General features: G+C 44.6%; 1 protein-coding gene across 2 annotated transcripts in view; it reads right to left on the bottom strand.

Moving 5' to 3' along the window:
- Adra1b (adrenoceptor alpha 1B) overlaps positions 1–25,648 on the bottom strand; it is a 117,806-nt gene that overhangs the window by 57,730 nt on the left and 34,428 nt on the right. The window contains exon 2 of one of the 2 annotated variants that reach the window (XM_013354120.2): positions 51–97. The gene's annotated coding sequence lies outside the window, so the exon portion shown is untranslated. Of the gene's footprint in view, positions 1–50; positions 98–25,648 lie in introns of those variants that run through there. The other variant, XM_005368177.2, reaches the window with a different exon arrangement.

Here is a 25,648-nt window from a genome sequence, read left to right as displayed (position 1 = left end):
TTTCCCCTCCTTTTCACGCTTCAGTTAAAAGGTGGGCTGGGGATGCTTACCTCTAATGGGGTCTCCTGGAGTCAAGCCAATGCAACTTGTCGGGCTTCTACAAAAGGAAGAAAATCCCAGGGTTAGGCAGGTGGTAGGGACTTGAGTAACATCAGAGACCAAACATATACTTTTTTTTTTCTTCCTTGTAACCTCTTTGGCCTTGATAAAACCTAGAGGTCCAATTATTCATTCATTCTTTCGTTCACTTATTTGGGCACGCATTCCTTCAGTGGGCTGTTAATGTTCACTTCCAGAAAACGGTTCGGTCCTAGGCACTGTTCTCCAGCAGCTGCGGGTGTAGCCAGATTCCTGACCTGTGTGTGGGACCTTACATTCTAGAGAGACTAGACAAAAGACACGAACCAGTGAGACTGAGGTATGACATCTCATGGCAGGAGTGAAGATAAATTGAAGACAGGGACATGCAACCAGCGTATAGAGGAACGTGAATTGGAAGTTTGTTTTGTTTTTAAAGACAGTCAGGTTGCCCTCCAACTCATTGTGGAGCATAAGAATCACTCTGAACTCCCGGTTTTCTGTCTCCCGAGGGCTGGAATTACAGGTATGTATTGACCATTGCCAGTTTGTGCTGTACTGGGGATGGAACCCAGGGCCTTATGCATACTAGGCATGCACATACTCTACCAACTGAACAGCATCTATAGCCTGAACTTGACATATAAGTAGGTGCTTGGAATGTCACAAAAGATAGTGTTGAGTAAGGGAAAGAGGGGGATGGGGGAGGGAACTAGCTGGCCCTATGGGAGTAAATAGTGTGGACAAACAGCCTGCCAAACTCTGCGGAAGGGGCTTGGGCGATCTTGGTTATCTGTTGGATCTTTTCTTGCATTGCCTTATGTTCATGTTGGATATTAAGCTACAAGGCCTGTTTGCAGAGTTGGGTGATGGTATGCAAATACAGGAAGAGAAGAAAAAAATATAGGCAAACCAAGAGAGTGTTTTATTGTTAGTTTGATTTTTTTCCTTGAAACAAGGTTTCCTTTTATATTCCAGGTTGATTTTGAACTCAAGATCCTCATGTCTCCATCTTCCGGTGTTGGTTAAGCCAACACGTAGGTCCTCGCCTGTGTGCTAAGTTCATTTTGCTTTTTTCTCAAGACCTGATGAGAGAAGAACTAGCCTTATTCTGATTTCTGTTTCGAGGATGGGACTCCAACTCACAGGGAAGGTAAACCCTTCGTTCCAGTACATATACTTATGGAGGAGAAGAGCTGAACCCCACTGCTGGTTCTCCCTACTCCAGTGCTGAGTACTTAGCTGAGATTCACACAGGCTCTATAGGGCAAAGTAGGGGTCAGAGTGGATAGAGGTTTTTTTTTTTTTTTTTTTTTTTTTTTAAATGGCTCATTTTGGGGCCCAAGTTACTGCTGCCGGAAAGGGACCCACATTTGCTGAGTGAGCTCCTGCTGGTAGTGAAACATTTACTCGTATCCCTCTCTTTCCCCTCTCCCCTCTTTCTTCTTTTCTCTTTTTGACTGGGTCTTGCTGTGTAGCCCACACTGGCCTTGAACTCACTATCATGATGCCCCCAAATTCCAAAATCTTCTGCCCTCCGCCTCCCCAGTGCTTGGGTGGCAGACACGAGCCACCACACCTGGCTTGCTTATTTTCTTTAGTCTTTAACAGGTCTTTGAGAGAAGCATAACCATTCTCCATGGACTCACAAGAACAGTGGAGCAGAGAGTTAGTCATATACTGGAAGCATGAAGCAGGACAGGATAGTGGCTGTTGAACAGAAAGGAGACACCCGATACTCCTTTCTTCCAGTCTACAAGCCACAGCCCAAATTTCTCATTTCGGCCTTTTGATAGCCACTGTGTTTTGATTAAGGGGCGAGGAAGCAGGCACAATGCAAGATGATTCACTTGCGAGTTCTTCAACCGAAAGTTGGATTCCTCATCTCTTTCTATTTGTACTTTTTTAAAATTGATTTTTATTGAACTCCACATTTTTCTCTGTTCCCCTCCCTGCCTCTCCCCTCCTATTTGTACTTTTTGGATCGAATTAATGTTTTGTTTATTTGTTTGCGTTTTTTAGATTCATTGTATTATTTTGTGTGTATGAGTGTTATGTCCACATGCACATCTGTGTGCTACACGCAACATTCATGCCTGGTGTCTGAGAAGGTCAAAGGATGGGGTGGGGTCCCCTGGAACTGGAACTCGGACAGTTGTGAACCACTGTGTAGGTGGTGGGAGCTGAATCCGAGTCCTCTGCAAGAGCAGCAAATGCTTTTCACTGATGAACCACCTCTCCCAGACCTTGATAGTTAGAGAGATGCCTTACTTGTGGCCCAGGCTGGCCTAGAACCCACTGTTAGCTCAGGATGGCCACAAATCCATGGTAATCTTCCTTTTGTCCCAGCTTCTTAAGTGCTGCTGCTACGAGCACGTATCACTATACATTTAAAGCCTTAATCTTCTCCAGTGAAAATGCACAGGTTCTCCAGTTGCACAAAGTATACAATTCCGAGGAGTTTCTCTGAGGTAAAAATCAATCAATCAATCAGTCAATCAGTCAATCAATCAAATGAACCTAATTGTGGTACAGACATTCTCGAAAACCGACTCCCCCATTTCAATAATCTCACCTAAATTGCCTTTAGATATTTAAAGCTATGCGATGTCTAGGCTCATGGTAATGCAAATCTGTAGGAGCTCCCAAGACCTTAACTTACCATTTTGGCATCATAGAAATGGTGCAGAGGCAAAGGGCAGCTGGCACAGTTAGTCAGGCCATTGACCCCTTTCTCTGACCCACAGAACAGGGCTTCTCCTGATGCATAAAAAAAGCCACCAATACCCATTCCTGACTTACACAATGAGATGTGGACCAGGACAGTGTCTGCAGCCTTCTGCCTGGGATCTTAATGAAGAGGTTTGGTTTTGGACAGCTCTGGTACTATTGTGTACAGAGGCTAGTCCTGATGACCTTTGCAGATACCCTTGTGTGCTGGCTGGAGAGACTAGCCCCTAAGTCTGTCCGGCTACCCTCCCTTTATTGCTTCTCCTGTGGGAGGTGGCAGTGGGACACCATCCCAGTTTCCTACATATCCTGAGGGCTAGGAAGGCTGATATTTCCTGGAGTTGTTTCCTCTCAGGGGTGATGCGGGGCATGAAGAAAGCACTGGTGAGCTGGGGCAAAGCTGATTTGTACGAAGTCAGGGATGTGGCTACAGCAAGGGAGAAGCAGAATAAAGAACAAGTTCCCAGTCCACGTTTTGACTGGTGGCCTATTTCTCACTTCCCGGGGCATTACTTTTGGAAGCTACTAAGCAACCAGCAGCGCACCACAGAATCCGCTGAAGTTGTCTCTGTAGTCACAGCAAACAGATGCTGTGTGAAAACCAAGTGCCTCCAACATTGGTTTCTTATGGTGGCAAAAGACCAGGAGGGAAGAAACACACATGCATGCACACACCACACACACACACACACACACACACACACACACACACACATGCACGCACGCACGCATACACACATGTGCACACACACATGCACACATATACACAGGCTCACATGCACACACATGTGCACCCACACACACACATCATAGAGAGCAAATCTGAGATTCCAGGATTGGCTTATCTATATTACCAAAGAGAATAGCTTATTGTCCAGGTAAAGACTTGTGGTATCCGTCAGGTGTCAGGATGTGGAAGAGATTATTGAGGCCGAGGGGGAAGTCACACATCCTTGCAGGTTTCTGACATGCTGTCTTTCACACAGGCCAAGCAACACATGTCCCACCACCAAGCAAACAGGTAGCAGCCTTAATAGCAGCTATGAGGCAGGGCCCCCACTAATCAAACCCTGCTGATGGTCACCTCTTTACTCTCCTCTGTCCCCAGTCTCACTGGAGATGCCTCTTTGCCCTTCTGGAAGAGTTTTGACCCACGGAATTGTTTAGGTATCATGAGGCTACAGACGATATTTCATTTTCTCAGTACTCCCTGGGGCAAAGCCAAGCACAGAGCTCTGACTCACTGGAGGCCTGGGGAAGAAGGATCTTTTCATTACCCATCTTATTTTATTAGAAACCTCTGATGTTGCAGACTTCCATTTATGTGAGTCCCCTAGGAGAAGCTGTCTCTGAGTCTGAAGAGAGGGGAAACTGAGGCTGGCAGTGTTTTACTTAGGGCACTTATGGGAGGTAATCTCTCCTGAAATTGTACAGTTATTTTATTTGTAGTTATGGCTTACTATGTTTCACTCTCTGCAGGTTCAATCCAATCAGATGTTGACAGGTTCATGGCTTTTGTGTGAGGTACCACACAGAGTGCTGGGGGAATCAAAGACAAATTAACTAAGCAAATGCTAACCTGTCACACACCACCCACTAAGCATGGGGAATAAAAAAAAATGCATGCTATAGAGAGAACCTCCTATATGCCGGGCACTCCTCATAACAGTCCAAGTGAGGACTCACGCCCATTTTACAAAGGAGGAAACTGAGGCTCCACAAGGTTCTGGACACGACCAAGGCTATCCAGTGAGCAGTCAGCCTCCGTATGCAGAGCAATATTATCTGGCTTCAAAGCTGCAGTACAGCTGTCTCTGCACCAGACTGAGATTTAAAAAAAAAAAAAATGCAGCCGAAGGCTCCGTGTCAGCCTGAAGGAAATCACAGCAGGAAACATTGAATATGGCCAGGGCCCTGAGGGAGGGGAGGTCAGGCAGGCGGAATGGCAGGACCGTTTCCCATAGAAGGTTCTGCAGAGGTGCTCCTCGAGCCAGCCTGCCTTACCCACTGGTACTCCGGCTGACAAAGACTTGACGGCTGGTTTGGGTTCATTGTAATTTCCACTCCGTCCTTTAAAAGCAACTAGTGTGGTTTGGGAGTGGGGCATAAAGTATTAAGAGTCAGAAGTACGACATCTAACTAACTGGGTTTGTATCTTATTTTGATAATTAGTGATCTTGGGTAAATCACATAACCACCTTGGACTCCGAGCTTCCCTAGTGGTGAGATGACAATCACCATAGTTCCTGCTTCCTAAGGGCATGGTGAAGACTGAGTGTGACATTATGTGAATAGTGCCAGATGCAAGATGATAGTAACATCTATCAGCCAGGGATGGCAAGACGTTTAGTAAGTACTTGGCATGGGGCCAAAATGCTTGCCATACTATGTCTTATTTAATTGTGACAATGATACCAGGTAGATGCTGCTATTGTGGACAATGGATGGATGGGGAAACTGTGGTTCAGTGATTAAATGAGGCGATAGGACTAGCAGATAGTATGGGTAGGATACAAAGCACCCCATAAATGAGGTGAAAAAGAAAGAGGCACTGATGGTGTGGGGTGCCTACTCCATGAAGTACCCTGGGGCTGTGGGCTCTCAAGGGAGAAGTTTTGCTAGAGGCACGAAGAAGGGTCCTGTCCTTTTATCTGGACAGGGGATGCTGGCTGCAGCAGACATACATGCTACTTCTAAAGACAGCATACATACATGTTAAAGACTCCCAAGAGTGAGCGATCTCAGCTCCCTGTGTGCAGACTGGCTTTTGTCTGCGGTAAAGTTCAATGAGATTGGATTCCCCCAATCCAGCGCATGCACCCCATCCTGTAAGCAGGGAGGGCTCCGGAACAACACTCAGCAGCAAGCTGGTGAAGATTAATCGACTAGTCATCCAGAGGCTGAATTCACGTCCCACGTTAGGGGAGAGCCTGGGAGCCTAGGGTGCAAGGCTAGGGTACCTGTGCATAGACTCAGACAGTTCGACTCTCTGTGGGTCCTGTGATCGAGACTTTTATGCCAGTTAGCCAGTGTCTGAGAAAATGATGCCAGAGTCAACTAACAACACCTGTGGCAGCCATCAAAGCTTACGGCAACAGGCTCCTCACAGTTGCCTCTTCACCCTGAGCACTACCACTACACATCAGGACCAGGAACTTCTAGAATGTCAGAACAGCATCAGCATCAGCCGCTGCCACTGCTGCTGCCGCAGTAACTAGCAGCAACGATAGTAGCAGCAGCAACGACACCAACAACCTACCCCAACTCTAAAGATCATCTAGCCCAGGGTATACAAACTATAGCTCATGGATTAAACCAACTGGTGCGCCTGTTTATTTGTTTTAATTTTAAATAAAAGTCTCATTGAAATCTAACCACACTCGTTTTGTTTGTGTGTAGGCTATGACCGTTTTCACACTATGTGGGCAAAACTGAGTTTTTGCAACATCTGGGTCATCTGGCCTATACAGCCAGATTTTGCCATATTTGCTCTCTGAAACGTTGTAGAAAATCTTAATTGAGTCTGGCTTTCTAATTTTACACGTGGGGACACAAAGGCCCTGGAAGAGGATGGGGCTTGTCTTGAGGCCGAGCCAGTGTCAGTAGCCAAGAGATGTGACTCCACGCTCGTAGCTCCGTTGCCACGGGTATCATGTTTCTGCATCATGCCACAGGCTCCCAGTGTGAATGCAGTTTTAGTAACTCAGCTGGGTGACCTTCGGACAAGCTATATAGGCTGTTGCAGTCCCTTAACTTACTTGTGCCCCAGGGATAATGCTTCCAATTCCTAGAGACAAAACACACGGTAGTAGGTGGTTGTGCAAATGAAAGATGCTCAGGTCTTTAAAACTTAGGCTGTAAACTGGCTGTCAAAAACCCTCAATAAAAGGCTGCCACTGTTATTACATTAATATGCTCTGTAATTTTATATTTATAATCTAGGTATGCATGTATATATATTAGCATGGTCACCTTTGCATCTATTTATTTATCATTTTTCTGTCAATTACCTATTATTTTTTATGCATCTATCATGTATGTATGTCTATATGTCATATGTATGTATTTACCTATCATATATGCCTGTATGTATGTATGTATGTATGTATGCATCTATTGCTCTTGATTTTCTTTAATTCTTTGTTGTGACTTGTTCAGGGCCAAATTCTTTTTTTTTTTTTTTCAAGACAGGGTTTCTCTGTAGCTCTGGTGCCCGTCCCGGAACTAGCTCTTGTAGACCAGGCTGGCCTCTAACTCACAGAGATCCGCCTGTCTCTGCCTCCCGAGTGCTGGGATTAAAGGCGTGCACCACCACCGCCCGGCGAGGGTCAAATTCTTGTTTGGACCCTTAACCAATTTATTTCTATCCTGTTACTCACAACTGTCCGTGACTCTTTGCCTCTCTCCTACTCTCTGTCTCTCTCCTTCTCTCTTTTACTTTGGGGCAACAACATGAATCCAATGTTTTACTATTTATTATTTATTATAGAACACAACTTGAACTGAATGAAGTGAATTGATGCTGGTCTTCCTTGTGCTCATGAACTTTGCAGTCTGAAATGATGGGGAAGCTGAGGATTGGGTCTGACATTGAACAAGGGGGCGGGTTAAAGGAGGAGAGAGAGGAATATAGGATACAAGGCTCGAATTTCTCTGTCCTTTTTCTTCTTCCTTGTTTGTACTTTCAGATCCAAACCACACAAGCCCTTTGGGGGACTGTCACTTGCGGTGGTCACCACGTTCAAAGCGTTCTAAAGGAAGTGGTGGGAATCTTTTCCTTGGGGGCATCTAAAAATTGTATCTGGACAAAACGCCTAGCTGGGGGGGGGTGGTGTGACAAACCACGCCCCAGGGGAACAAGGCAGAGGAGTGAACTGAGACTGGCTTCCACTTTCTTATCTTTCTTCTTGGGTAGAGATATCCTGGGATGAATATAGGCAAGCTTGTCAATTGTGTCGGGCATCACTTTGGGCACAGGGACATGGTGAGGGGGAAGACGGAGGGAGGGAGGGAGGGAGGGAGGGAGGGAGGGAGAGAGAGAGAGAGAGAGAGAGAGAGAGAGAGAGAGAGAGTTTCCTTTGCTCATCTCAGTAGAACACTGGGTAATGATGAGACAGGAAATGCCCAGAGATTCTCAGCTGTTTACTGGACACCAAATAAAAGATTTGGAAGCTTGCCTGGAGAGTCTTTAAAAGATGAGGGGATGAAGAGGAGGCTTCCTGGTCTCTTGTCTTCTTATGGGGACTCTGATGGTGAGTAGAAAATGTTTTGGAAACTTTTAAACAAGAGAAATCTGGGATAATGGATGTTAGCTACAGGATGTGCTTCCCAAGAGGCCCTGTCCATCTCTTCTGCTCCCACAGAAGTGTGAAGCACTTCGTGATGGACTTTGCCTGCTTCCTGTGGCCCCATTTATATTAACAATGATTTTTTTCTTTTGGTGTGCATAGGCACCGGCATATGCCAAGGTCACCCACATGAGTTACCTCATCTAACCCCCCACAGTACTTTGTTTTTGGTGACAGATATTGTTGGCTCTGTTCCATAGGTAAGGAAACTGAGGTTGGGAGAGATTCAGCAACTTGCCTGGAATTATGCGAACGTGGGATTGGAATAGAGGCCATCTGATGAGAAAGCTGATACTTTTTATCTCTTTGGTACCCCACATTTGGCTCTAGTTTGATGTTGCTGCTAAAAAAAATCAACAGCAAAAACACTTCAGAAAGTTCTGGGCAAGTCTCAGTAGACTATGGAAGCAGAAGTCTTTGTGAGCCCTTCTCTATAGGATCCAAGGATTAGATCTCTCCTCCTATGAAGAAAATGTGTCATATGCACAAATAAAATGTTTTTGGCTGTAAAGTTTGAAATCTTATGCCAAGTGTGGTGATGCATGCCAGTAATTCTGGCACTCAAGAGGGGGAGGCAGGAAGGTCAGGAGTTCAAGGCTTGCCTCTCCTATATTGCAAGTTAGAAGTCAGTCTGACATCCTTAGTCATCAGAGAAATGCAAATCAAAACAATTCTGAGATTTCATCTTACACCTGTAAGAATGGCCAAGATCAAAAACACCGATGACAACTTATGCTGAAGATGTTGTGGGGAAAAGGGAACACTCCTGCATTGCTGGTGAAAATGCAAGCTGGTACAACCCCTTTGGATGTCAGTGTGGTGATTTCTCAGAAAACTATGAAACAACCTTCCTCAAGACCCAATAATGCCACTTTTGGGTATATATCCAAAGAATGGTCAATCGTGCCACAAGGACATGTGCTCAACTATGTTCATAGCAGCATTGTCATAGCCAGAACCCGGAACCAACCTAAATGCCCCTCGACCGAAGAATGGATAAAGAAAATGTGGTATATTTACACAATGGAGTACTACACAGCAGAAAAAAAACATGACATCTTGAATTTTGTAGGAAAATGGATGGAGCTAGAAAACATTATTTTGAGTGAGGTAACCCAGACCCAGAAAGATAATTATCACATGTACTCACTCATAGGTGGTTTTTAAACATAAAGCAAAGAAAACCAGCCTACAAATCACAATCCCAGAGAACATAGACAACAATGAGGACACTAGGAGAGACTACATAGATCTAATCTACATGGAAAGTATAAAGTAGAAAAAGACAAGATCTCCTGAGTAAATTGGGAGCATGAGGACCTTAGGGGAGGGTTGAAGGGGGCGGGAGAGGCAGGGAGGGAAAAAAAAAAGAAGTCAGTCTGGAATACAAACAATAGTGACAACAAAGATATATGAACGAAAAATTGAAATCTGAAATTTGGGGTAAAAAAGACGGCTCAGTCCTTAAGAGTACTTGACTCTTTCATAGAGGGCCTGGGTTTGGTTCCCAGCACCCATGTGGTAACAAACAGTAGTAACTCTAGTTCCAGGGGCTGTGACGTTCTCCCCAACCCTTTTTGGGTCTTTATGGTAAGTAGGCCCACACTCAGTGCACATATACAAAGGCAAGCCCCTCAAATAGGATTAGTATAAACAATTTAAATTTTATGGGTAACATGGATGGAACTGGATGACTTCACTCATCTGTGGGAGCTATAAATGTCAATTCTTAGGGTGAAGAGAGCAGCAGAGTACTGAGGAGAGACCACAAAGGGCAGAGGGAGTCTGGGTAATGGGAGCTGAAGTAGGAAGAGGTAATTCTAGGGGCACAGTAGAGTTTGTATGGTAGCAACACTCTATTGTCTAAAAATACCTAGGAGAGCCTGAATCCTTCCAGTGCAGAACAGGACAGACGCTGCAGGAGGTAGAAATCCTCACTGTTAGTATTCAGTCATCACACAGTGTGTGTATACACAGCAGATTATCATACTGTGCCCTACAAATATCATGTGTTTCTTTAAAAATATTCTTTTTTAAATCTTTCTGGGCATCTCAAGTAAGCTTACATCATCAGGCTCCTACCTCGATTTCTCCAAGAAGTGTGAGGGATGGTGGTGTCTAATTTTTGGTGTCAACTTGACAGGAATCTGGAATCAACCCAATGAGAAGCCACCGTGAACTCCTGGGAGAGATTCCTTTGATTAGATTATTTAAAGGGGAAAGACCCACCCTAAATGTGTGTGGCACCTTCTGATGGCAGCCTAGATAAAAGGATATGGAAACAGGGAACATCCTTTGCCTGCTTGCTCTCACTCTTACTGGCAAGTCCATCCATCCTGTTGCTGCTACTGGTATTAGAACCAATTTCTCCTGGTTTCCAACACTGGTTGAAGACCAGCAACTCTCCAAGTATCTTCCAAGCCTTCGGTACCAGACTAGGACTGCTGAGGTATCCAGGCAGCTGGACTGATCAACCACCAGATTAGTAGACTCTCTGATGTGAGACAGCCATGTTGAAATGCCCAGACACTGTTTTGTAAGCCACTCGAACAAATATATATATATACATACATACACACACATTCATTCTATGAGTTCTATTTATCCAAAGAACCATGACTAATATAGAAACCCAACTAAATAACTGTTATTTGGTGTTTTGCCTACATGTATGTCTGTGTGAGGGTATCAGATCTTGGAGTTACAAATGGCTGTGAGCTGTCATGCGGTTGCTGGGAATTGAACCTGGGTCCTCTGGAAGAGCAGGCAGTGCTCTCAACCTCTGAGCCATCTCCCCAGCCCCAAATAATTGTCTTTCTAAGGTCTGTAAAGCTTGCTCACTAGCTGTTGCTGGAGCAAGAGCGAGAGGATGAGAGCGAGAGAGCGAGAGCCAGGTGGTGGTGTAGCTCCAGACCCCAAGGACAGCGTGAGATGCCAGTTAGCCTTAAGGAAGTAGCTGGCTGCGCACCAGACTGGTTTCATCTGGGTAGATGGTATTTTCACTCTCGCCTCTTCTGGGCTTCTCGATCTGGAAAAGCGCCTTCATTTGTTTAACCTCCCATCTGTTTGTCTATAAAATGGGGGTTTTTAATAATATTTACCACAGCAAGTTGTTGAGAGGATTAAATGGAACTGTGCCTGGAACCTAGAAAGCTTTCAACAAATGTTAGTTGTTGTTGATACTTTTTGTATAATCTGAAAAGTATACAACAGATTTCTCAGTCCTGAATGATTTAAGTACACACTCGCTGAGCCAGCCTCTCATCTGTCCTTCTAACTCTTGATTGACAGTGGACATAACTGATGTATTCTTTTCCTTTGTTTATTTTTTTCTCAGATAAACTTCCATGAAGAAACAGGAAAACCCGTAATAGAGAACGTTTGTAGAGAACTTTTTGTATCCCAGGATACATACGTTGTATGCTTTATAAAGATTTACCTCCTTCAAGTGTTTGCGTAGGGTGAAGTGCATGTGTGTATATGCACATGTGCAGTGGTGTACATGTATGTGTGTGTGTGTGTGTGTGTGTGTGTATCAAGGACAATCTCTGACTCATTCCTCGTTAGGTACCATCCACCGATTAGGCTGTCTGGTCAGTGAGCCACAGGGATCCGCCCGTATCTAGGTTGCCAGTCCTGGCATTAGAATCATGTGCCACCACAATCATCTTTTTTACGCAGGTGCAGGGGATTGAACTCAGTCCTAGATTCTGCAAGACAGATATACTGCCAGATGAATTCCCTCTTTAGCTCACGGGACTCTTTCATTTTAACACACAAATATTATCAAGTACACAGAGATAGTCTATCCGCCTTTACTTTCCAAATGGCCATATTCAGAGAACCCAGAGCTCACTGGAAATCATTCTGCCTTTCCTGGGTTGGAGGCGAAGCCAGTGTGGGTGTTGGCGATCTCAGGGAGTGGGGTATGGTGGGCAGCTGGCCCAGTGGTGCTTGCTGTGCACAGAGAAAGAGTTGAACTCCACAAGCAGGGAGGCAAGCTCGTGGCTTGTGATTCTTGGACACTGGAACAATTATGTCAATAGGAATTTTCCTTGTGCATCAGGCCAACGAGGCTCATAGATAATAACGCTTTAGTCAGGGAGACCATTCACTCCCTAGGAGCACAGGGAAGGAAGGGGCAGGAATGTCCATGTGTATCCTCCCTGATCCCAGACCTTGAGAGGGCCAGGAACCTGGGAAGGAAGGGGACGAAATGAAGGGGGCAAAAAGCAGGAGAAAAATGCTGAAGAATATGCATTTTCAGTTAAATTCCAGGGCCTGAGTAGAGTTCTCTACTTGAGCTGAGAAAGTAAGCTACAATGAGTCCTAAAATTGGATTTCTGGGCACTCGATGCTCTTGCGCTGGTGAAGTACGTGGTACAGGAGCTTGTGTTTCGCACAGGTAGCCTAAGAGGTTCTTTTACAATAGACTGGTGGACCATGTTTGGGAGACGTCACTAAGTCCAATGTGCCCATTTTACAGATAATCAAATAGGGGCCCTGAAAGTACAAATGATTTAGCAGAGGGTCTTGAACACAGGGTTTTTGAAGGACCAAGGCCTTTAAACCCAGGTGATCTGAGTGATAGCCCTGGCCCTCTTGTCTCCGTGGGGCCCATGACCAATGGCCTTGCCCTTTACTCACTGAGCTTCACTCCTGCCCCTACCCCACCTTCATCCCCAGATTGCAGGTCACTTACTGTTTCTTGTTTTCTACTTTAAAAAAATTCAATTAAAAGCGTTAGCATATAAAATCACCAGATTTCATTATGCCATTGTCATGCATATTTATCACTGTATATTGCTCATATCTACCCATCCATGACCTTAAAAACTGTAAAATTAATTTGTGTGTGAGTGTGTGTTAGGGCAGAAGACAATTTTTAGGAATTGGTTTTCTCAATCCACCACCTGGAGATTGACCTCAGATGTCAGCCTGAGTGGCATCCATCTCTACCTGCTGAGCCGTCTCTCCTGGCCCTCCCTCCTGTTACTTTTGGGGTTCTTGCCCTCCTTTTACTAGTTCACTTCCTGTTTTATGATGCCCCACCCCTGCCTGTGATCTTCCTATGACTGACTTCCCTTGCTGATTCCAGGCAAGGGAAGGTTACCCTGTTCTGTTTCTATCATGGCTCGTCGCTGGGAGCACCGACTTGCTCTGTGGCCACACACTTCTCTCTGTGTTTATTTCAGCACCGTCAGATGCTCTCCCTAGACTCAGGCTCCATGTGAGATGGAGAAATGTTTCTTTTTGTTTATCTAAGGACCCAGGGAGTGCGGGATGAACAAGAAAGTCTATAAGTGGGCAAATGCATATGAACGAATGGGACGAGGCTGACAGTAGCCTTAATTTAAGAGTTAAAATAATCAAGATGCCTGTGAAAACTTTGACCCCATGGCATCCCATTTGTAAATATTTTTATTCATGGTTAGTTTTACTTTTTAGGTTTATTTAATTAATCAGTTTTTTTTTTGAGACAAGCTCTCATGTATCTCAGCCTTCTTCTAACTCATGATAATGCTGAGAATGACCTTGAACCTGTGGTCTTCCTCTTGCCACCATCCGAATATTGGGATTCTAGGTGTTTGTCACTATGCCTGGTTTATACCATGCTGAGGATCAGACTCCAGAGTGTCCTGTATCTCAGGCAAACACTCTTTCAGCTGAGATACCCTTAGCCCACTTTTTGGAGACAGTGTCTCACCGTAACTAACATAGTCTGTCCTGGATCTCACTATGCAACCAAGGCTGGCCTCAAATTCATACTGCCTGCATCCTCGCCCTCCTAACTGTTGAGACTACGGGTGTGAGCTACCATGTCTGGTTGTGTGCAGATATTTCTAAAGATTTATTTTATGAGCATGAATATGTGTCTGCATGTATGTCTGTACACTATGCATATGCCTGGTTCCCTTGGGTGTCCCTGAGTTACAGATGGCTGTGAGTTGCCATTTAATTGCTGGGAACTGAACCCAGGTTGTCTGTAAGAATAGCAAGTACTTATAAGCCCTGAGCGATCTCTCCAGCCCTCACAAAGACATTATTTGAAATTGTGGGTCTTTTTTTCTGAACCAGCACTTTTTTGCCACCCCCGTATCAATTCCTAAAGCCAGAGTTTGCTATATGCTGCATGTCAAGAGAAGGTTTAAAAGTTTTATAAATTTTGTATTTCTGTGGGGAGATTTTGTGTTGGGCATGAGCTCTGCTCTCCTTGACCTTCCCTTCTATTATTTCCAAGTGCCCAGTGAATCCAAAGGTCCCATACTGCCCTCAACAACTCCTAAATTGTGACCTTCTAACCTGTTCCCAGCCAAAGTCTGCCAGCCTCATGTCCTGTTGTCTTGAGGCTTGGAGTGTCAGGAGTACTTCCTGGGTCAGATTGTTGCCCCTGAGAAGTAGCGTTTTTCTGTGGCTCCTCTTCCTCACTTTTGAACTTGGGCTGAAATTATTCTAAATTACTCATGTGCACCAATAACAGCCTCAACTCCTTGACTCCGTGGAGCCCAAGAAACACTGATTACAGAATTCTGGTGGTCTGAAGAGATGCACTGGGCATCTCAAGAGAGGTCAGTCGGGTTCCATGCTGAACAGTGCTGACAGCAAGTGCTGTGAATTAGGTTAGAGTGTGGAAAATCCACCTTGTGCCAGGCCTAACACACAGTAGGCCCGCTCAGTAATGTTAGTTCTTCCTACCCGTAGGAGGCCTGGAGAGATTTCCTAGATGGAGTGGCTAGTGGGTAGTAGTCTCTCTGAGTTCTGCAGAGCACATTCAGCTTCTGATGGAATCTTTGGGGCTTGCAAATGAGCCCATTTACATTCAGGACTGATTTCTTATCTATATTTTTTACTTTGCTTGAGTGTATATAGGAAAGAAATGTTCAGAATCACAGCTGGTGGGGACGGGAGAAGTCATGTGGCTCTTCCTTTATGTCACAGGCAAGGAAGCCAAGGACAAACGCCTTGACTGTGGTCACCCAGAGGCAGAGCGAGACTGAGGTTACTGAAGTCCAGACAATAGTCATGAAATTAAGTGTATTCATATTAACCACATGTTATTTCATTATTTACTTACTAAGTGAGTAGCAGCAGATTTATCAAGGCATATTGTCCAGCGGACTGTAGGAAGGCATATACAGGGCAGGTGTGAACTATAGGAAGGCATATACAGGGCAGGTGTGAACTATAGGAAGGCGTATACAGGGCAGGTGTGAACTATAGGAAGGCGTATACAGGGCAGGTGTGAACTATAGGGAGGCATATACAGGGCAGGTGTGAACTGTAGGAAGGCGTAAACAGGGCAGGTGTGAACTGTAGGAAGGTGTATACAGGGCAGCTGTGAACTATAGGAAGACATATACAGGGCAGGTGTGAACTATAGGAAGACATATACAGGGCAGGTGTGAACTATAAGGAGGCGTATACAGGGCAGGTGTGAACTGTAGGAAGGTGTATACAGGGCAGGTGTGAACTGTGGAAAGGCAGAGAAAGGCAATAGGAAGCCTTCAGCCTCCATTCAGAGAATACCACTGTTAATGTTTTAGAAGATGTTTATCTAGGCTTTACATACACATACACACAAACACACACACACACTCAGTCACACACTCGTTCACAACTCTCACACATACTCACATACTCACACACATGCTCATGCACTATACAAACACACATAGACACACTTCATACACACTCACAAACTCACACACTCATATACACTCACACACTCTTTCTCACACACTCATACACACATTTACCCCTACCCACAACACTTACTCACATACACACTCACATACACACACACTCACTCATACGCACACTAACACACATGCAATCACACACTTGTTCACAACTCTCTCACTCATATTCACACTCACACGCACACTCATACACATATACCTATATACACACTTATACATACACATACTCATGCACACTCACACTCTCACACTTTTTCTCACACATTCACACACACTCACCCAGGCCTTCCTACACTTATACACATACATGCTCACATACACACACTCACTTATACACTCATACACACACTAGTACATACACACACACTCAAATATACTCTGGGACACACTCACTCACACACACATATACATACTCACCCATAACCACACACACACACACACACACACACACACACACACACACACACACACACACACTGTTTGGGCGGTCCTCTGGGTCACTGACCTCCCAGATACAGGCTGACTTTTCCCTTAGATTTAGGGGTGGACACATGGGCCACTCAGAGCTCACCAGTGTTCAAGACTCTTTTGATGAGGAATTTGAAAACAAAAACATGTGTTTGAAACAAGGTCTGGAGGTGTTCCACAAGGAGGGGGCCTATTTGGGTGAGCAGAACTGACTGCATCGGGAGACAGTTCCCCCCCCTCGCGTTCCCATGGAGTTATCAGAGTAACTTCAGTCCTTCAAAGCAGCTAGCTGGTTATTATTTCCAGATATTATTCTTAGCTGGAGGCCTTTGAGCAAGTCACTTAACCTTTCTGAGCCTGGTTTCCTCATCCGTACACGAGATAATACTTGAGAGAGTCGAGTGAGGGCAATGTGTGTTTACTGCTACTATGCCTATGAACAACGGAAACAATTACATTTCTATCTGTGTCTATTAACTCTTACTATATGTCAGGACTTATGCCAGGCAGTTGATAAATGTTCCACTTAATTTTCACATCCATGAAAGGCGGAAGAAAGAGTGCCTGCCTCTGGGTCCTGATGGAAGATGGACAGGCAGAGCAAGGCCCCAATGGTCTGATTCCTGGTGCCATCGTTTTGCTGATTGCTTTTGCTTCCTTCAGCTTTTGGAATAGAGACCTTGATATTTTTCAGGCCTTCTTGGCTGGGACTTTTTTTTTTTTTTTTTAAAGCCTTCCACAGGGACAGGACTCTGACGGGTATGGAAGGGAGGAAGCATGCCTGTTGGGCTGTCAAGGGAGAGGGCTGAGACACTGGCCAGAGCCCTCTGTGTCTGGGAACCTCCCTTTTGGCTGGGTCTGGGTGATCCCTAGGTAACAGTGGGGGAGGGGGACACACAGCAGAGATTTATGTGCCTGCTGCTCCCAGCAGCTCCTTGCCATGCTCTGTCCAAGAGAGACAGTGTCTGGTCTCAGGTGACTCATCAGGATGGAAGCAGACACAAGCTGGTGGTGTGGGAGGAAGGATATCCCCCACATTCTCACTTCCCACGGTCAAAGCGGGGCTGAGGGGACTTCTCCAGCACACAGACTGCTGAAAAGGCAAGTGTTTTAGGCTCCTTTTATAGCGGGAGAAACTGAGGCCCCATTCTAACAGAGCCATTTGTTTTACTATTAGTTTTTCGGTAACATTGGTGGGAGAGCGGCTCGGCGCCAGGTACAGAGTTAGCCTGTGTGGCAGATACAAACACACGCAAAACACAGACTGTACCCTCAACAGTGCCGTTGGCTAAGCAGAAAGGGAATGAGATACCACCACAGAGGACTGTCACGAAAGATGCTGGCCCCAAGGGCGGGCCTGTTGGTGCTTTGAGTTTGAACACCTCCAACTTTCCTGCAAACATCGTTCTTTCTTTTCCTTTCCCTTCTCTGTCGTCTCTTCCCCCACCTCCCTCTTCTCCTCTGTACACCCACCTTCACCTCGTCTTCTTCATTGCAGCAAAAGCTCATAGCACAAAATTACTCTCTTAATTTATAAACTTTCTATCTCATTTGACACGAACTGTGCCTATTAAGCAATTTTTGGTATGTTCTTCCTCCTGATCAATGGGATTTTCTGTTTTACATTCCTGTGTCTGTGACCTCACCTGCTAGAGCAACAATTAGTAAATGGGACCTCCTGAAACTGAGAAGCTTCTGTAAAGCAAAGGACATGGTCAACAAGACAAAATGGCAGCCACAGAATGGGAAAAGATCTTCACCAACCCAACATGGAACAGAGGGCTGATCTCCAAAATATACAAAGAATTCAAGAAACTGATCATTAAAAGAACAAATGATCTAATAAAGTAAACCATGTGATATTTATCATTTTCCCCCAGTGGATACTATATTTAACAAAACATCCTCAAGGTCATCCAACGGGATCTCCTTTCGACAGGATTGGTGATATTCTATTGTATGCAAGCACGGATTTGTCTTTATTCATCTATGCATGAATAGACATTTGGGATGCTCCTGATACTTGGCTCTTGTGACTAAGACAGGGCCAATATCTCTCTGAGATCTTGTTACCACCTCTTCTTGGTGGTGCCCAGAGAGAGGAGTGCTGGCGTTTATGATATTTCAGTATTTTTGAGGAATTTCCGCAGTGTGTTCTCCAGCAGCGGTGCTGTTGTTACAACCCCGCTGTCAGTTCAGAGGGATTCCCAGCTTTCAACGTCCTCACCAACACTTGTTATTTCCTGTTTTATTCCCCCTGTGGGTTTGAATGTTTATTTATTTTTGTGTGAGCGTGTATGTGTGTGCACACATGTATGTGTATGTTCGTGGAGACCAGAAGTCAGCCATGTTGTTTCTGAGGATACTCTTCATATTGTCACGTGAGACCTGACCTCTCACGGGCATAGAACTCACTGATCTAGGCAGAAGGTCTGGCTGGTGACCCCCGCAGTTTGTCTTTCTCTACTTTCACAGTGCTGAGATCGTAAGTGTGTGTGTGCCAACACACCCATATTAAAAAAATAGTTATTCATTTTCATGTCATTTTAGGTATATAGGTATTTTACCACATGTGGCCACAAAGGCCAGAGAGGGTGCTGGACCTGTGGAGCTGGGGTTAGAGATGTGAGCCATCATGGGGGTGCTGGACCTAGGTCCTCGGAAAGAGCAACAAGTGCCCTTAACCACTGAGCCGACTCACTAGCCCGGGTACCCAGATTGTTTTTTGTTTTTTTGTTTTTTTTTAAATCTAGGTTTTGGAGATTGAACTCAGGTCTGTGGTATTGCCGACAATTTTTTGACTTTTTTAAAAAAAATAACTTTTTTTTTATTATCTGGTGACTTCTCTAATGGGTGTGTGGTGATAACTCATTGCTTTGATCCATATTTCCTGATGATTAATGACAGTGAGCATCTTTCCAACATGGGCCATTTATATAAAGTCTTTGAAGGAAATGCCCATTATTTCTCTCACTTAAAATTACGTTATCTTCCATCGCATATCCTTTGAGTATTTATTTCTGATGCCGAGGAGGGCTGAGACGATTTTGAAATCCCCATGAAGCCTTCAGAAGGCTTTGGGTGGGCGGGGGGAATGGTTATCATCTGTGTAATGCAGGTGGTTGTATCACATAGTATTAAAATTATATCTTAGAAGTTTCCCAGTTTACAGTGGTATGCCGAGAGACTGAAAACAGTATTGAACCTGCTGGGAGTCTTGCAGTTTGTCTAGATGCCCAGGGTGAGTGATGGGGGTGGTCCTGCCGATAAGTCCCCCTCACTTTATCCTGTGAGGAATGTGGCCCTGCCATGCTTAGGGTGAGAAGGAGGAAGTCAGATTCAATGGGTTCTTCTAGAGTAAGGTGTCTGTGGTCTGCAGTCTTGGGAGACTCTTGGAATGACATGCATTTTACAAGGTAAATAACTCTACATTTTGGTTTCTACAGAAAAAAAAATCATAAATGCCTTTTGAGGCAAGTTTCCCGTTGGAGGTGATAAGCTTGCTTTGTTCATCCAGTTCTGCACCTGTTGGTATATTCTCAAACGGCGAACATCCTGGTAAATATTGTGGGGGCGGCAGCACTGGCATTGGGAACAGGCATGATCTTTAGAGGTGTTGGAGCCTTGAAGGTGTCACAAGCTGCCCCTTGTGTCTGTCCGAGGTCTTTGGCCTCCCTGGCTTATGTGTCTGAGGCTATCTGTAACTCTGTTGATGCCACCTCACCAGCTTCTGGCTGGGTTCTCAGTGGAGGAGCGGTGACCCGGGGGCGGGAGAGACAGGAGAAGTGAAACTTTCTTTGTCTCTGTCCTCATCCTCATCTTCATCTCCTTTCCCCTCTTTCTCTCTCTGTCTTGGGCTATTCTGGTCCAGTTTCACCACCTCCATGACCCTTGCTCCACCAAACAGGTATACAGCAGTGTGTGTTAATGGACTTGCTATATACCAGCATGAATTCACAATAAAACAGAATTATATATATATATATGTATATATATATATTCCAGAAATCATTTTAATAACGGAATAAAGGACCTATATGATAAAACTTTACTGAGAGGCATAAAAGAAGACTTGTGTAATTGAAAGGATACATTACATTTCTGGAAGTATCGAGAAGGTGTCAATGGCCTGCAATTCAATTTATCCAGTTACTGCAGCTCCATAGGAAAGAGCAGAAGGATTTGGAAGGAACTTAGCGAAACAATTCCATAACACTTCAGCAATAAATGCTTAAAGAGACATCATAAATTTGAAAAAAAAAAGGCTAGAGAGGGAATATCCTACTGAATTAGAATCTCGATTGTGTGACTGGGGTAAGATAGTAGTGTTGACAGAGGCTAGCCTGGAGTGGACTGTCTATCTAAATGTGGGACTATTGGTGGGACTGAACATTGTATATAGGTCATATCTGTTTGTTGCAATGATAATGATTTTTGGATGTTTGGAAAGGATAAAATCAAAGCACTACGCACTTCCTTTCTTGCCCAAACTGCAAAGCCCAGGCATGTGTGTGGCTCAGTAATAAAACTTAACTAATATGCACGTGATCCTGTCTTCAATCCCCATATACATTTGTGCACATATACATATAAATTAGATTTAAATACAAACATATAAATAACCAAAGTATAGGTAAATATTTTCAAAATTCAGAACATCCTTTTCTTTTCTTTTTTTTTTAAATATTTATTTATTATGTATACAATGTTCTGTCTGTGTATATACCCCTGCAGGCCAGAAGAGGGCACCAGACCCCATTACAGATGGTTGTGAGCCACCATGTGGTTGCTGGGAATTGAACTCAGGACCTTTGGAAGAGCAGGCAATGCTCTTAACCACTGAGCCATCTCTCCAGCCCCCATCCTTTTCTTTTCTATTTTCTTTTTTTAAAACTATGGTACCAACCAGGAATAACCATTAAAGCAAATGAGAATATAAATAAAAACGTATTGGGGCTGGAGAGATGACTCAGCAGTTAAGAGTATTGGCTGTGCTTGCAAGAGGACCTGGGTTCAGTTCCCAGCACCCACATCATGGTTCAAAATAGTGTAAATCCAGTTACAAGGCATCTGCTGCCCTCTTCTGTTCTCCATGTGGTACTGCATGAAGGTAGCACACAGCCATATATGCACAAACATAAAATAAATCTTAAGCATATAAATAAAAATCTAAAACTCATATTTCAAAACCTCCATGTCACCAACTTAAAGCACAAAGGATACATTAAAGTATATCTTGAGCATGCATGAGTTATAGACAACGAATATCCTGATATTAGAAAAATTCCTAGAGATCAATCATGAAAAAGTGAATAGACACCCAAGCAAAATGTGAAAAATATCCACAGATACATAAAAAGAAGGAAGATAGTAAAATAGATACAAACCGCATACCAAAGCTCACTGTGCAGAGAGAAAGGAACGAGATGTATTCTGAACAGAGTAGAGGAAAGACTTAAAACACCCCCTTTGATACAGAAAGCCACTTCTTGAACGTGTCCTAAAAAATGCAAACACACTGGAGACTGGAGGGACGGCTCCCTGGTTAGAGAATGCATATTGCTCTTGCAGAAAATCTGGGTTGATTCCCAGTATCCATGCGGAGCAGTTTACAACCACCAGTAACTCCAGCTCCAGGGTACCTGTGTCCTCTCACAGGTGCCTGCATTCATGTACATACACGCACACACGCACGCGCACACACGTGTACACACACACACGCACGCACATACATGCACACACGCGCACGCATACACACACATGCACGCATGCACACAATTATGTAAAACAAATCTTATAGAGATGGCTTAGCGGTTAAGAGCACTGAATGCTCTTCCAGAGGACCTAAGTTCAATTCCCAGCGCCCACATAGCTGCTCCCAACTGTCTGTAACTCAGCTGCCAGTGGATCCAACAGTCTTCATACAGACACACATGCAGGAAAGCATCAATGCACGTAAATAAAAACATTTAAAAATGTAAGCATATATACAGACCTATTTCTCAGAGTTTTGATACAAAAGAGGTGTACCTCCCTACACTCCCAGTAGAACTGAGAACAGCCTGGATGGCAGGCTCACTCGTAAAGAACTGCCTGAAATGTCTGGTCCCCTACACTCCCTCTGAGCACTCCACCCATTATGTGTTTAATTAAGTTGATGATAAAAATAATCACACCAGAGTCCATGTTTGGTGTCACTGTATAAATAAAATAATGTAAAGTGGAATACAAAGATATCAAGTCACACGAATAGTTAAAAATCTACCTAAATAAAACATAAACATTTAGTCACTTTAAAGAGACCACAAGTGTGTTCGCATAAACATATCCCTCTGCCTCTTACGTTGTTTAGGCCAACAGCAGAGAAAAGCAATCACGTGGGATTTCCAGATAACTGAAATATCTCTACTGCCTAGTGTGTTTTTCAAACACTGTCTTCTGCACGTTTAGATATACAAACACTTACCATTCTGTTACAATAAATTATTGTATCCAGGGCAGCCACATGCTGCATAGGTGTAAAGCCTAGGAGCAATACACTGCACTAAACAGCCCAAATGAAGTCGTAGGCTAGACCTCTATGACGGTCACATGACAACTAAATCATGCATTTATCCAAACAAATTTTCCCCTTTAAGTGAGGCATGGTTGAATGTATTAACTGAGATCATGTTTGAGCAGGTAAGGTAGGGTTCTACTTGATTTTATGCTTCCCCGTGTTCAGAATTTATTTGAAGTCAACTGAGTATAATGCGCACTTGGAAGGCTATTACATAACTGGGCATCCCTAGCAATAGGGACCTGGGATCCCAGGTAAGCCCTTAGCAAACCTCACATACCAGTTTACCTCTGTCTCTTGATTTCATAGTACAGAACAAAACCTTTTCTGGCTCATGTGTTGAGACTGAAGACCATGAAATGTCCCAACTTGTACGTCTCAAGACTAGAAGGAGCCGCACAAGCCCACCTTGTTTCCCCAGTTTCCCAAGGACGTCTGTGTACAGCCTGTGGTATTTATTGGCTAAGCCTGTTGGTCCGAGGGGTGGCCGCACGAGCAGTCAACAGAGTAGACCTCTTCTCCCTGCCCATCTGCTGGGGTCTGTGATAGCCCCTCCCACTTGATACATGCTCACAAGGGTTGCCTGCAATTTTGGTTCAGAGCCTCCCTGTGAGTGTGTGTCCCTGCTAGTGTGCCCATGTATTAGATCTTGGCTGTGGATCCTCAGGAGCCGCTCACATGTGCTTTGAGAAGGCTAGCTCTGTGGTCTGGAGTTCAGCAATTAGGTTAGACTGGCTGCCGAGAAAGCCCCAGGGATCTGCCAGTCATTACCTTCCTAGCTTTGGAATTATAAGCATGCATCGCCATGCCTGACTTTTGATCCAGAGTCTTATTGGCAGGTTCTGCAGCCTAGGTCGGAAGGCCTTCAAAAGAGTGCTGGAAGCATTTGTGATAAGAAAATTTAAATTCATAGCCCCCTTCCCAGTGACTGCTTTGATGGGATTGGGAAACGAAAGCCTTGGTATATAGAAATGGTGTATTTCATTCCCGGCTTCATTACACACGGTGAGATCTGAGCTGTGTCTGGGTGGGGCAGAGCAAACAGCTCACAGGCTTTTCCTCTGTGTGGCTCTTGTTGGTGACAGCAAGGTCACATTCTATCCAGACTAGAAATACGCTCTTTAGATCGTACCTGTATACATAGCACCCCGAACTGATGAAGCAAAGGGCTGACTGGACTCATGTGAGTGACTACCTGGTGCAGGTGAAGCTGGGGGCAAAGCTCATGTGGCGTGGCCAGGATATTGTTTCTCTATCTGTGGACCACGAATCTTTGATAAAGGTCCTATTTTCAGACTTTTCCTTCATTGTCACCTGAAGTACTGTCCATACTTCTCGGGGGGAGATGTCCCCCAAGATCTCAAGCCAACCATCCTTTAAGAAAATCCTTGGGCTTGCGTATCACATTGGGCCTGATTGTGCTGCCAGTCTGGCTTGGAGAGTCACTGTGGTTAAGGGCGGGTGAGTCACACTGCTTAGTCTAGTTCGGTTACATGGTCACCACTGGAAGGAAACTTAGGAGCTGAGGAATGAGAGTCCTGATCTCCAGACATGAGGGTGTATGGTGCCATCGGATTGGGAGGAACTGTACAATAGCAAACCCAAGATCAAAGTTCACTTCATACAGATCTGGCAGTAACTCCGAGGGCATTGTCTTTTAAATAACTAATTCCACAGCCTATAAAACTGAGGTCCATCCAGGAAGGGGCAGGAACTTTCTAGAAGACCCAGAACACATTAAATGGGGGCGAGGGTTCTGAAGATTTCATTTGCTACTCTTTGTATTGAATAGGTTCCTTTAAGGCAGTGGTTCTCAACGTCCTAAAGCTGCAACCCTTTAACACAGTTCTTCATGCTGTGGTGACCCTCCAACCATAAAATTATTTTTATTGCTACTTCATAACTGTAAACTTGCTACTGTTATAAATCATAATGTAAACATGTGTGTTTTCTGATGTTCTCAGGCAACCCCTATGAAAGGATCGTTCAACCCCCCCCCCACAATGGGTCTTGACCCACAGGTTGAGAAACATTGCTTTAAGGGCTAATCTCTATAGCCAGTTTATCATGTCCCTAGCACACAGGTTTAATTTTCATGAGGTATCATGGCAGCGGGACTGTCGTGTGTAGCTGTGTAGATACTCAACTACACAGTTTAGGAATTTTCGCAGCCATCAAGATCTATATGATAAAGCTGTGCAGAGTGTAGCCTGGGTGGGCACCTTTAGGCATCTGGAAGATGGATCAGTTCTTCCGTTAAGATGGCAAATGTGTGTTACACGTAGTGACACTTTTGCCTGCAGCACTATGACAGGCACTGCCTATCAATCACACCACTTCTTCCAGTCCAGACTGGGTCTCAGGATCGTTCTCCCTCAGCCCTCAGGTTCCTTGCCAGTTTTCCAGCTATAGCAGGCTTTTGAGCCCAAACCTAGTCACCTTCCTGCTCTAGGTCTGTAGGCTGAGGCAATCCTCAGTCCTCTGAATGATTCCATCCTGGGTCACTGCCCTACTCTCTAGGGTTATATGAACTAATATAAGCAAAGGCCTTGGAAGGTGACTAGTGCCTTGTGAAGGACCAAGGATTAGTATTTTACAACAATAAACATCTAAAAAACCCAACGTCTTTAAAGTTGTCTTGTTAGAAGTTCCACATGTGACCAGCCCCAAGTGTCCGTATTCTCAGTCTGTCTATCCCCTAAGATATAAAAATAATACTGGGGAGTGTTGTTGGTGCTGATCAGAGTTTCAGTTCCCTCCCTCCC

Source organism: Microtus ochrogaster, unplaced genomic scaffold (assembly GCF_000317375.1).
Source record: "Microtus ochrogaster isolate Prairie Vole_2 unplaced genomic scaffold, MicOch1.0 UNK30, whole genome shotgun sequence".
In the NCBI taxonomy this organism is placed as follows: Eukaryota; Metazoa; Chordata; class Mammalia; order Rodentia; family Cricetidae; genus Microtus; species Microtus ochrogaster.
This window is presented reverse-complemented; position numbering and strand designations above follow the sequence as displayed.